General features: G+C 29.4%; 1 protein-coding gene across 1 annotated transcript in view; it reads right to left on the reverse strand.

The window, feature by feature from the left end:
- Window positions 1-5282, reverse strand: part of LOC112593733 (3-phosphoinositide-dependent protein kinase 1) — a 178265-nt gene extending 172983 nt beyond the window's left edge. The window contains exon 1 of the mRNA XM_025338250.1: window positions 4821-5282. The gene's annotated coding sequence lies outside the window, so the exon portion shown is untranslated. The remainder of the gene's footprint in view (window positions 1-4820) is intronic.
- Between the last annotated feature and the right edge of the window lie 10379 nt (window positions 5283-15661).

Consider the following 15661-nt stretch of genomic DNA (forward strand, 5'->3'; position numbering starts at 1 on the left):
AAACAGAAAATATTTTATCAATATAATATATTTATTATTTATGCATTAAAATAAAACTATTTTTATACTCCTTATATTTCATTTTTTCTTTAAACTAAGACGATACCTAAAATATCTTTTTAAGTTATAAGTATATTACTAGAGAATCTAGTAACCTTTAGAAAATCTGTACAATGTATATAGTTCTAAAAAAGTTAAGAATGTTTTATGATAAAAACGGTATTCGAATATAATAATATATGCACGATAATATTGCAATACGCAATAACATAATTGTACATTACGATTTAGAGACGAGTTTTGAAACGCATCCTGAATAAGGTAAATAGGAGGACGCAACCGGATACACCGGATCTAGCTGATTGTTTAAACTTTAAATTGCCTTGACAAAAGAGATAAATAGATACAAATTGTATGTATAAAGTTTCTACTATCATGGCATATATTACATTTGAAGTCTGATCGCTGAGGGCTGTGATGTATATTTTAGGAATAACAAGTAACAGAAAAATAGTCGCAGAGTTTTATATATATTAAAAATTATTATGATAAATTATATGGCACCATAATTTAGGAAAATTGGTACAAAAAATGACATATTTAAATTTAAAAATATAATAGAAGTACAAAACTAGCTAAACTTAACAGTAGGTACCTATCTATAGTTAGTAGATCAATTATATTTATCTACTAACTAAAATTAATTTTACCTTAAAGCGTAAAATTATAAATTTAAAATTTTTTCAGATGAAATCAATTTAAATTAACAATTTATGATTTTTGTACAGTTTCAATATTGACGTTGCTATCAATTTATCACGAATTAATCGTTTAGTTATTTCTCACAACATGAATAATTTTTATTTTATTTTTTGACATTTCTTTTGAACGAATGCATTAAAAAAGAATTACTTTAAAAAAGAGATAAGCTCTTAAAATCAATGAGTCTGCTACCAAGCCACCATGATATCTTTTGGGCATAATTATAGAGATGATAAACTAGTCGAGTATAGTAAAGTAGTATAATTAAATTCCAACGACCGACAGACGACAGTTACAAGTATATTATTATGTTTTGAATATATTCATTCGAGTAACAACATTGCGTCATGCTACTTCACACCTTGTATTTATTATTCTAGCTACCTATGATTATAGTTTTATAATATTAACTGCTTCGAACTTATCCTAAATCTTGTGTATACATTTGATTTTTACGCCAATTTAACATGGTGTATCCTATACAATAATTAATAATTATAAGCACGGAATAAAAAACGGATGAACACGTTGATTATGAATGCAATTTTAAGTTTTATGTGTAAAAGTTGTTTGCTTACAAAATTAAACACTTGGCGATGGCGTTAAGCCAAAACTTTAACAGCCGTCAATATTATTATGCTTAAAAATACTTACAATGCATATAATACAATATATACAATACATTTGCATACTGCATTTATTATTAGGAATTCCTAATTAATATATAGGTGTTCAATATGCATAAGCATAATATGTTGTTAACTAAAGAATATATAATTATTAAAATGTACTTTGTTCGATATGCTTAATTATATTTTAACCAAGTCAAAAACTAAAAATAAATTTTAATTGCTTTTTGAACTATCTTATAATATAATATGAAATAAAATAACTTTAATAACTTGTTTACCATTGAAATAATCAGGTATCACTTTAAAAACATATTATTAATACAAAACTTAAAGTTAAAAATAGTTATAAAATAAAATAAGTAAAATATTAATTAATTTTATTATTATGTTCAAACATGTCCATTGCCTACAGTTCAAGTCAAAATTAGAGTGGTCGAACAAAAATGTTTTTATTGGTATAAAGAAATTCTAAAAACTTTGTTGTAAATTTTTGAGATTATTTTGAATTTTTTGGATAAAATACCAGTGTAAGATTAATATAGATAAAATAATACATTAGAATCCAATACCTAGTGAAGTTTATTAACATGTGTCAATAACACGTAGAATTGGGGACATTATGTTTGGAACACCATATGGGTCAGTGGTCATATTATAGTTATCCTGAATTCTAAATCGTATGCACTATACATTATATCATATAATATTTTGGTTAAGTGCAGAATATAAAATTATATGATATTGATAAATGATAAGATATTTTATTCAACATAATATTATTAGGTATTATTTTTTAAGAATTAAGAAAACAAAAAATAAAGATGCTATACTAATCGTCTGCAGTCTGACCTTGTTTTTATTTAATGTTATCTCATAATCTTATAAAGAAATAATATTTCAGATAGAACATTGGAGTAACTGATAATAATGAAGACTATTAATTATATTTAGCTATTGAGCAGTAGATCATATAAAAGATTAATAATACAGTTTCGTCAATATTTTTGAAATTGGTTATCTAATATCTTAAATAGTTGTTCATATTCAATGATAATATATATATATATTATTGTATATATCTTTTTTTTTAATTATTGTAATTGTAAAATTATAATTAGAAATCTAACAAATTTAAAAAATATATTCTTAGTTTTAGTAAACAAAGGATGATTTATTTATACAGGTATAGTATTAGGTTTAAGGTGTTTTGTTAATTACGTAGTATTATTATTAACATTCACATTACCTTGTTTCAGAAATTCTGTTAATTTTTTTTTTTTTTTGGTTAACAAACAAATTATTATAGCAAATAGACAAACAAAAGATTCATTCAACCATGTTCTATACACCGTATTTTTAAACCAAAAATCAACGCAGTCAATGGTTGTAATTACCTGTGTATGAAATATACCATATTCGTAAAATATAATGAGATTACAAAAATGAATGATAATACATGTTTTTAGCTATAGCAATTAAAACCGTTGATTTAGCCAACAAAACTGTGAAGTGCATAAATTATAAATAAAAAAAGAAAAAAGTAAAAATGAACCATTTTATAAAAAATGTTCCAACTCTATTAATAATAATTGTATACATATAATAACAAACGTTTTGAAAAAATAGCTTAAAATAGCAAATTTTCAGTTACTCTCAATGTTTACCGTATTCAGGTACCTATATAATAATTTTGAGTAGATATAACGTTTCCATCAAAATATAATATAATTACTTTCTACAGGGTTTTTTACTCTAAAATCGGGATATGTTTTTACAAAAATATTTATTCTGCATTCAAATTTAACTCATCCATTACAGTGACCTACTTCAGAGAATACTTCATCTGCATGTGTTTTCATTATCTTACAAACGTACAACATAGTAAAAACCGTTTTACGCTAGAAAAAACCATTAAGGCTTTAGTCCATGTTAAACAATCTAATTATTACACTACCTATAAAAAGGAAAAAATTAGCTGTGCGACATGGATTTGAATTTTTTTATATATCACAAATACGAAAAAGTTTTTAAAATCTGTTATTTTTGTATTTTTCAAACTTGAATGACTTTTTTTGTAGTTCTGATATCGAAAATATAAAAACGATGTTGTACAGTTCAAAATATCCTCATTCTAATGAGAAAATTTAGTTGCTCAACTTATTAGTAGAATCGATTAACCACAACACATCTGCCTTGGATTATGTTATTTCAGAGTTCATTAGTGGAGCGGTATAAGTACAAGGAGAGGGATGGTGAGTGAGAAGATTTAAAATGTTGTAAACAGAAATCTGTGTAATTTATGTTTGTGGCATGCAAGTTTTTACACTATGTTCCATGTCTAACGAATATATCATCTTTAACGTATTGTTAAATAAGTCGTAGTCGTGTGATTACTGAGACAGAGGTGACAACTAATGCACTTCAACTAGCGTTAAAGAAATGGGCCGTCCGATAAAACTTTACCGCCGGCAGGATAATGGTGGTGTAAAATGAGCTTTTACCTCCACAAAATTATGTCAAGTCGGAACAGTTGTTTTTCGCATAGCCCCTCTCCGCCTGCCATACACACATTATGGTCGAGGTGTCGGGCGTACGTATTATAAAATAAATGAATAAACGCTGTTTGGGTTTATCATAGGAGTATTTAAGTAGACCATTTATGTGATTAATATTTTATGTAATAAAGAAAAATAGGGATTTAGATGATCTATAATGGTTGAATACCTATTGACTTCGCCTATCGTCTATCACCCCTTTATACTACAATACGATGTTCTAAAACGCATAATTCTCTTTTTTCGTAATCACTAATCAACAGTCACCACACGCCTAATTTGAATTATTTTATCATCTACGCCCTATTAAGTAGTTTAGGTATTAATCGTGAAACGGATTGACCATTTTTACTAAATCTCAATGTTCGGCATGGCCGGCATGCATATAATTTCATCGGCTTATAACATTGACCTTATACATTGTCCACTCAAGTATACGGCTTATCATCAATAATAATCAATGCATACTAAATAGCGTAACCGACGAACGGAACGTTTCGGAGCCGGGAACGAAATTCCTACGTATTTTGACGAGTGGTGACGACAATAGCTGACAACCTTATTATTATCTGCGTACAGTCGATGTGTACGTCTATGAATAATGCGCCGAGATGGCGCAATAAACCGTGCACTCGTGACGTCATCGATCACTTGACACGTTATCGGACACGTCCGGGTACGGTTAACGGGGCCAAGGTCACGGAGAGGGTGACGACGATGACACGTGGGGGGATCTTGGAGGGGTTATTTGACGGAGCTGAGACGAGACAAACACAATACGCACCGTATCTGATAACGTCAATAATGCCTGCCTATAATAACACGCAAAGTTTAACGCGTTTGTCGAATGTTCATCATATTTTGTACTTACAAGATTCAATGATGGCGACGGTGGCGGCGGATCGGGTCTACAGCGTGGTGTTGGTGGAGTGCGACGGCGAGCAGATGCTGCAGGTGGACACGGGGGTGGCAGCGGCGTAGTTCACCGGTCATGGTGCAGTCGCCCGGGTGTTGCGAGCCAAAATCCAGTGCCGGAGCGTACCGGCGAAACGGTCGAGCTACCGATATCGCGATGCGGGGCGTCGAGAAATGTGAAATATAAAAAACCGAAACAAAAATATTAAAAAATGATATTGAAAAACAAGAACGCCGGTTTATTTTCTCCGCTTTGATGTCGTCGTCCCGTCCGCAATTATTATTATCGTTCGTTTTTTCACGCAGTAATGTATTGTTGAACGCGAAGGACTTTCGGCGAGAGAATTCCGTTATCAATCATATGGATAAATGGATTAACACGGGCACATGAGCGTGCATGAGCTGCTGTTACGACGATCCGTGATAACGAAAAATCGTTCCCGAATCCGAAACTCACGTGCACAATATCGCAGCTACGCCGAGGCAAACATATGGCTGGACCTCGTTTTTCGTGCACCGACAGATCGCGCGGTGTCCCAGAAACGGCAGAAATCTTATTCTACAACAGTCGTCGTGCTCATTCGTTCAATCGATAATTTCATTCGGAAATATTTCTCGAAATTGTGCACTAAGCAATTTTACGGTTATGCAGACGCTAGAAACCTCACCGCGTTCCGTTGGACGACGCCACATAAAATCGTAGAATTTTTATCGGTTATTCGTCAAAGTTTTTGCGCGAAATCAATGTTAAACGCCCAAGTTCCCTAGTTCCACTACTTCCGATTAGAAACTAAGTACTTCATTCGATTACGGTAAAATTATGTTGAGCACGAAAACACAACGATTGATAATAACGAAATTCCGTAAAATGTTTTTGACGAAATCCGGACCTGATTTATCATCTTGGCGAATTGGTGGTGAAAAACACGTGCAATAAATATTTGTGTGACAATGCGTGCCCACCAGTCGTGCTTTTGCGCACCGGCTTAATGTAAGATATACTTGTAACAGCGGTGCGACTGTCCAACGTCGAATGTTTACAAATATTTTTTATTCGGGTGCTGTGGAGTAGCCAACGCAAGTTTACCGCGCGATTACCATTTTTGCGAAATAAGTAACTTAAATAACTGTTATTGATCAACGTTTATACCCGCCTTGACTATAATATTATGTACAGTATATATATATATATATATGTGTGTGTGTGTGAGTGTTTTTATATAACATCTATATAATTAATAATATTCATCAGTTGCAACGCGTGTTTAGAAAATATACTTATATTATTTATATTAATATTTCATGTATTATAGAGGCAACGGTGAGATGCACAATTTTTGGTCGGGAAGACGTTGAAAAATAATCATACTCAATAACATTAATAAAGTTTAATTCACTTTAAATACAACATTTAATTTGTTAGTGACTGCTAAGTACCATGTTCAAAATATTTCTTTGTAAAAATCTAAATCGTTAATTTTAAATAGTGAACAATTAGTAGGTAACCCTATTCTTAAGTGAGGATTGTAATTTGTAACCCTGCATATTGTACATTTTGAGTGCAGCTATAACTTTAAAATTGAGTTTGACTGCCAAATTTTTATTTCACCAACATTTTTATTTTTGTCAAAAAAAATCAATAGTATTATAGTGTTAAAAAAGCACACAACAAAACACTTCGTCGAATTTTATGTAAAAATCATCAAATAAAATAAAATATGCATAAGATTTTTAAGTACTATAAATATATGACATTAAAAATAAATGCTTGGCAAAATAAATTAAAATATACTTATTTTGTTTCAAAAATGTATTAACATAGCGAGGAAATATTTTCTTTACACGATATACAAGATACGACACAAACTATTTGGACTACATTATAAATTTAAAATTTTAGAATTTATGCTTACCAGAATACATTTTTGTCAAATAAATAAATTATTGAAACAAATTTATTGTCAATTTATAATTTTAAAATGTCCATCACTCACTTTAAAATTATGGTAATAAAAAAAACCTATGAGGTTCATTAGATAATATTCTTATGTGTATTTAAATTTGTTAATCGACAAATTCATTATAATATTAGGCATAAAGAAGTTAAATGGATTCTTCAGAACACACAATTTGTCATGTTATGCGTTTGTTAAGAGGAAAATAACGCATCATCACAACGTATAGCATTCCCTTAATCTACGCTATCACATCTTTATAGTAAGAAGTGTTTTTGTTGTGGTACACCATTTTTTCTACTTAATTATATGTTTATGTTTTATTTTTTTTAATAATTTTGTTTTTTATTTATTATAATAAAAATGTTTTTGTTACCATGAGGCTATCAATCAATATAAGCAGTAATGTATCTACGTATTATATTATATAATGTATAGGTTCGATTTTTTTTGTACTAAACTCGTGTAATGACCATGGTGGTAAATTTTTTAAATTATTGAGGTAGATGTGTTAGTATCAGATTATAATTTTTTTTTTTTTCAAAATAATTCCATTTTTATAATTGAACAACCAAATATTGGCTAATGTTGGACTCATTAAATATTTGAGAGTGGTTTTCTGTTACGTTATAGTTATTGCGATTAAATTCGTAAAATATTAATACTTATTTTTTATACGTGCTTACTACTCACATACGAAGACAAGTAGACGATCTTTCAAGCAAAAGCAATACAGTCGAGGACAGAAACGCAACAATACATAATGTAAATAACAAGGTATGATTGGAACATTTTGACGATCAGATCCTTCAGTAGGTATGTGACGTGGCGTAGCGTTTAGTAGTAATGATATAATGACAATATGATAATATGGGTAAACAAGTGACGTATTGCGCAGAATTAAACTAAATTTGAACCTTGGCGATCATACCATGTGCTACGTGGATTGTATCACAGCAACAACGAATGATGTGCAGGAACGCGGCGGCCGTTGTAGTCGGCAGCTGTCGTTTATTCCCACCGATATAGTACAACTCGTACTGCGTTTTAACGAATTTGAGTGGAGGGACTGTCCACGTGACTACCCGAGAAGCAGCCGCCGAATTCCTGACTTCTATATTGTTTTCTATAAAAACAGTGTTTTTTGTAATAATTTAATTTTTAATCGTACGATTTAGATGGTTTTTTTAAAAAGGATTGCCTGCACAATTTTCCTGATGTTTTGTCATTCACTAGGTGTTAATTGTTTCATTAGATAAATAAGTTATCCGTTTAAATAGGAACACCAACATGTAAACGGTTTAAATGGAAAACTCCTGTTTTGAGAAAATATACAATGTCCTGCCTTAGTTACTTATATTTTTTTTATTTAGTTCGCTGCACGGCCGAAAAGAAAATTATTTGTTCACCTTTTAAGTGGGTAGACGTTGCCTCTTGATACATGCAACCCTAAGTACCGTTATTATGCACTTATTTGGTTAAGCTTTATAGAAATAATAATATTATGGTTATTTGAGAATCTTTTTTTATAACAGCTCGCTGTAGTGGTGGCTCTCAATGAAGCAGTCATACGAGTATCGATTTAAAATTTTAAACATCTTTCATAAACATTAAAAAAAAATATATAATAGTATAGTTTACAATGTTTTTTATAGAGACCCATTAAGAATTGTCAACCGCTCCTCCTTAAAAGTGTTTTAAATGTCAATTTTTTACTGTCAAAATACCAATATATGGTAAATATACTGATATGATACCAAAGTAGTATATAATTAAACAGTAAAAACAAATTTGACAAGATTAATAATTATTATATTTGATAAATTTAAATGCGCAATAGCTATCAATAATATTTAGAAAGTATATGTATTAGAAGTACCTAATTAAATATAAATCTATTCAATACATTAACTGTCTATATGTTATACGATCAATTTTTATTAATTAGTAAATACGTTTTGGTCATATTTTATAGCAAGAATTAAATAATAATTTTGTTTAATAATAATATTTATAAATCTATAATAAATTACAATAATTATAAGCTATATTGTGTTAGTGTCAAAAAGTACAGGCATTCCTAAACACTAGTTTTGGGTTCTAGCTTTTATTTTGCCGTTATGAATGCTATAAATTGTGATAAATTAATAAAAATAAACTTATAATAATATTTCTAATTGAAAAATATTATTTATTAAAAAAAATTCTACATAATAATATACAAGTGCCATCGTAATAACGCTAAATCCTCTAATTTAATTTCATTACACTACGGTTGCTTATTGAAAACCATTTTTCTGTGCAGGATTGGATTGCCGCAGTGCTACCGTAGTCAGATGTATATTGTAATTTATTGTATTACTATTGTATACAATTTAAATATTATACATTATGATTATTACTATTTATACCATTCACGATCTAATATTGATTCTACGTGCTCCGTTTTGTATACACATTATATAATAATAAATAATTATACCACTATATAGTAATTATCATAATGAGTATAAAATATATACGTAAATTTAATCAAAAACTTTATAATTTAGTTGTAAAAATATTTGAAAACCATCTACGTAAATATTACATCCGTGTAGGTATTCATGGCCTCGCAGCTGCATATGTTTTAGACAAGTATTAAATAATATATAGGTTTACACGTTCAAGTTTTACTATTCATTAGGTTTTAGATTTGTATTTAAAAATGACCAGTTTTAAGACATTATATTAATATACAATTTATATGATGTCATACTTTTGAACATTAAAAATAAAAATATTATTCATACATATAAATATAAATATTAATATTATTTATAATAAAATTATTACTTTATCACTGTTGTGTAGCTACTATCAAGAATAACTGCAATTTTCAAGTATACATTAAGTGATTTCATGGAGATAAGCCGCCGAATGTTGCACTGTAACTCTGCATACCTGCTTGCAGTAAATAAAAAGACGACAAAAAACTTACTTCAAAGTATAGATATTATTATAAATTGTAATATGTAATTAGTCAAAATTTTTATCCTTCAAATAATCTCGGATTAGTATTATACATAATATAAAATACGAATAATGTGTTAGTACTTATTGACTATCATAATAAAAATATATGCATATAACAATCAATTAGAGATATTTGTTTAGTGTAGTCAAATAATGTAGAATAATTTGTTGTCCGTGTTAATTACTTATGTTTTTATGTGATGTAAATGTTGTATTCGATTTTTTATGTAATTTATATAATATACAGATCATCAAAAAATAGGTGGTTAACTGATTTTTGAAACAAATATTTTATATTATCATATAATGATACAAATGTATTGTATGAAATTTATGAATCTGTTTGAAAATTTAGTCTAAAGCGCTTCTAACTTAGATGTATTGGTGCAATTTATTGGAGATAAGTAAGGCACCGTCTACTAAAATGATACATCTTCAAAAAATTAATAAATATACGCTCAGGTAGGTAATTTGATGTCCACAATATCTACTTATCGAATTATAATATATTCGACTCAAAATCGTGTACATAAAGTTATAATATGAGTAAACAAGTTACTCATGGCTGGTACAATAAATAGTGAGTTTAGACCTAATCAGTATAAATACACACCGTCACTTTCACTATTCTATTAACTACCTGTCAAGCTGTCATTATTTGTTCTCATATTATTAAGTTATTTTTGAAATTCCTGAATTTTTTTTTTTATGTCTCATTCATTGGTGTAGCTAGAGATGATTGAGAAAGGGGTTAATAGTGGTTTTATTTTAACTTATCTTTTTAATACGCATATTTTTATGTATAGGTCACAAAATCCTCTCTGGAATTTTTTTTTTTTCAAGTTAATACCAATTTAAGAAGTTGGCCAAAATTTATTATTATTGTATTTTCAATACGCAAATGTATGTTTTGTGTGGTCTAAACGTTTTGACATATTAAAAATTATTTTACATCTAGTATAATAACTTATATGAGTATTTAGAGAAATTTTCAGGTCTTTGCAGTTATTTATTTTTAAGTTACGACAAAAAAACAAGATTTGCAAAAAAAATTGCCGTTTTACTTAATTTTTTTACCCATCTCTTCCACGTACTAACTGATCCAATTAAATACCATAAATAAACCTTAAAATTTAAAATCAAATCATTTTTACTGCTCCTAAAAGTGGTGACATCATATACTATTGTATTGATAAATCAATACATTATCACTTCGCTCAAAATTTAAAATAAGGGCAGTTCATATATGATAAAATAATAGTTATTATCAACACAGGAAAAATCATTTAATTGTAATTAGATTGTTTTTATTAATTCAAACATTAAATTTTAGAAAAAATAGATCTGGAGCTTTAATCAGTTCAATCCATTCACACAATTTTCAAGTTCTGATGAAGTCTAGAACGTAGTTTATGTCCATGTTAAGATTTAAAATTATAATATTTATAGACTTAAAAATATTGCATATTCTTAGAGTACTTTTAAGTTCGAGTCTACAAAAGTTAGAGAATTTTCGGTTTTAAAAAATAATAATTTATCATAGGTATCTAATAAAACAATTATAATTACGCGCGTCACATAACATTGACACCCATCATTCGACTCGACTCTGCCGGGTTAATAATAAAAATATAAATTGTACGTTATTACTGAGTGTTGCATTTAATGAATCGTATTCAATTGATATTAAAGAATTGAAATTAAAAAAAAAATTAAATTATAAATCTATTACGATCGACGAACAACGCATTAATCCGAATATCAGTATCAGTGACATCCATAATAATTAATAATATAATATTATTATAATTTATAATTATACTATAATTTAAAGTACAGACGATCAGATCTCGTATTATAAGTGTATGTGTATAAACGCGTCATTTGATAACAATGAGTTTCCGAAGGTTCATTGACTAGTGTGTGTCATATATTATCAATGGATTTTTCTACGCATAGGAGACGGGAAGATTGTATGTGTGTGTGTATGTATGTGATGATATTATTATTTATCGTTATAATTATATTATTAATAATGAAAGAAACAACTATTGGATGAAGAATTTAGAATGGTGAAAAAAATTAATGTTCCATTATGTTCAGGTATAGTGTAAAAACTAAAAATGAGAGGTATGGTATTTTATCCGTGGGCTAAAAATTTGACTTTGATTTTATCAATTTACATAGCTTGAAGACATTCATAATAAGCAATAGTTAATAGGTATAAACATTATGTTTATTATTATTATATAGGTTAGCCTTGACAAAAACAATAATATTAAGATATTGATAGGTACCTGACCTGGAAACTTGATATAATATAATATATTGTATCAATCAAGAACCGTTGTTAGAGATCAACGTTCGCCTAATATCTATTATATTCCTACTATTTTTATAAAGCAACAATACTAGTTATGATTTTTTTCGAACTACGTCTTAATTTAATCGAAGAATAATAACACTACTGCGACGCAATAGAATATCTTATACAGCTACTCGGCGTGTTCAAAATGTAGATTATAATATACCTACACGAGTTACCTGTAGGTTTGTATAATAAATATAATATTCATAGTATAGGAAAGTGATAGCTACATATTTTTGTTTTGACATAAAATTTATCACATCATTGATTGAGTTATCACCGTTATTGGTTTTTATTTATTGTCCTACACTTATATTGAAATAATAGGTTGACGTGAGTCGAAATGAAAATAAAAATAAAAAATCCAGCGACATTACGGAGATCATACAATGTTTTGATGCAGCATTAGTATTTGATATTTGAAATTATCATTTGTATTTATGTCGTGCCACCATGCAAGGGTGGAACTAATGAAATTGTGTTGACTACTCGACTGAAAAAATATATAAATGTATAATATTATGATATTCGCCGTATTTTAGACTTAGAACTGTATATACGTATACTTAGAAACGTACCAAAAAAGTTTAAAGTTGGTAAAAGTTTTTTTTTCAGTGAAAGTACGTTTCACGAGTTTAAAAGTTTTAAGTTTTTGTTATAATTTCATATAATTATACATTAATACTTGAATTTTAAATAAACTTGAATAAACGGGGATTAAAGAGTGATGAGAAGTTAGCAAAAATACGAGTGAAGTCGTAAATAGCTTTTACAACATAACGAGTACAAAGAGGAGAGTCATTTAAGGAAAGGTAAAAGGCATGATGCGGAAGTAAATTATGTCTTAACCCATAAAAAAAGACAATATTAGATCTAAATATTGACTGTTTGCGAAACTACGAAAGTGGTGGAATTACAGTTTAATGATAATTTACGAATCATTTATCGCTGTATAAGTGCGTATGACAATATTAAAAGATTTTACATTGTATATAGTACTTGTATGTTTTATGTTAATTATTTTATTTTACGCGATATCTATAAATATCCCGTTTGACGATTATAGTTAAAATATACGATTTATTTTTATTTAAAAAAATAAGTTCACATTCTACATATTTCTTATATCTAATGACTCTCGTTATTTCATAAATATTTATTTAACGTGATCTTTTTGATTGCTAAGTATTATTATGAAATGTTTAATAAAATGCTTTGAATAATAAGAAATAAAACTTACATTAAACCATTATTAAAAATTACTTTTGAACCATTTATTTAATGTTAGGTAAACATTTATATGTTATGTAGGGCGTAAGGTTATCATGTTAAATTGTTTTAATTTTATGATGACAATAATTTAAAAAAATATAGATTAAAATAATCTAAATTTATAATTTTAAAGGTGATTTCTGAAAGAAATCGGATTTAGTTTGTACTTTTAGAAGGTCAAAACTGAAAATTCTCAGTACTTTTCAAAATAATAGGAAATACGAATTTTTTATGCAAAACTATAATTTTAGACAAATCAGAATTGTTTTTTTTCATTGTAACTTAAAACTGATTAACCGTAGAGATTTGATTTTTTTCATCGAATATTTATTTAAGCATTTACTGTGCATTACATAATTTTAAAATATTTCGGTTATATTTGTGCTATTTTTAGATTTTTGAGATTTTTTCAATTTATTTATAATTCGATTTTTGTTTTTGGGTAAATAATCTTATAAATGTAATCCATAGTTTTTTGCAAGTTTTTCTTTCGAAAAAAAAAATAGTCGCAAGTTTTTTTATAGACATATTTTCATGTTTAAATTCAACAAAATTAGATATTTAATCGAAAAATAACGATGTTTATTATGTTTTTGTGATTAGAATCGTGTTTTGTGTGCAATAATTTATTATCGAATTCAAATTTAATATATACATTATACTAATTATACTTGACACCTACTGTTATACATCAGTGGTTACTAATAAAAAAATAATAACTTTTTCAACTATTGTATTTTTAATTTTTCATCAGTTATCAAATACTACATAATAATTTATAAAATCTACTAAATATAAATTTAACTTGGTGTCTTGGTATAATACTTATGTTTAATTATTACATATACCATTTTAAATATATGTGCATTGAATGTGTTGCAGCGACATTGTATGATGTCAGGCTTTTTGGGTAAAAGAATATATATCAACTAAATTTATATAATACGTGAAAAGAAACGAGCGGATTGCTGCAGCTAATTCCACGCTCTGCACGCGCATACGCGCATCAATTACTATCAACATCATATCATATTATCAATTATTAATACAAGTGATAAACACTTGTCCAAAAACGGATAAGAGTGGATATGTTGCAACGATCCGCTCGTGAAAAGAATTCATCATTGTAGATGTACCTGTTTAAACCTAACCTAACATTTTTTTCTCAGTGAATGCTGGTATGTATATTATGCAAACCACAAATACCCTGAGGTTGAACAATAACGTTACACGACTTTTGAAGGATCCACGGAACATACCCCTAGTTATCCTCTTTACAATTTGTGGATGTTTATAACATTCATAAAACTGCATCCGACGTCTTCACGGACCGACCTAAGTTCGCCATCTTAGACATATCATATGCAACTCCCTTTCTCGGACCGGCCGAAGTCAGTCGTCCTAGACATCTCGTTCGACCATCCTTTTCACAAGCTGACATCCGTCCGCCACTCTAGATGCACATACTTGGCTGATCAGACATTGCCCTCAGCAGCTTGGCTAACCCTTTCTTCTATCTCCTTGAGCTTCAAGATCTTTACGGCCATTTTTTAGAAGATCCTGAACGTCTCTTCGGCCTTTCTGAGCGCGAGGTCCCTCTTCTGGTTGTTGGCAGGAAAATCCTCAAGAGGAAGCCCGCATAGTATGTCAGGAACATCCACCACTAAGGGTGTGTAACCGAAGCAATCGCGAAACTCTTCTCGAAGACCGTCCCAGTTTGAGCAATGGAACAAGGTGTGCTCGGCAGTGTCAGACAGATACGGGCAGTGCATGCACCTCGGACTGGGAGCCCTACCCATACAGTGCAAGTAGTGCTGGAAGCACCCATGGCCAGTGAATGCCTGGGTCATATGGTATATCCAGGGAACCTTGGGCACCGTTTTTTTTCCCACCTGACAACATCAGAAATGAGTCGGTGAGTCCACGGCGCTTTCCGAGATTCTCTCTTGATGGAGTACTTGGTGGGAGGAGGATCGTCCGACAAAGGTGGCTGGGCAGCTCATCTAACCTGGGCATGGGCCTTAACTCTAACGTTTACTGCTGCAATGAAGTCCACCGGAGGCATACCAGTGAAGAAAAAAGCGGCCTCGTCAAAGAATGTCCTATATGTCCTGATAGTCCTCAGAGCGATGACTCACTGAGGTCTCTTGAAATTCGCCTTCGTTTTGGCGGAGGCATTGACTGCAA

This window comes from Melanaphis sacchari, unplaced genomic scaffold (genome assembly GCF_002803265.2).
Source record: "Melanaphis sacchari strain LSU unplaced genomic scaffold, SCAv2.0 Contig20_pilon_pilon, whole genome shotgun sequence".
Classification (NCBI taxonomy): domain Eukaryota; kingdom Metazoa; phylum Arthropoda; class Insecta; order Hemiptera; family Aphididae; genus Melanaphis; species Melanaphis sacchari.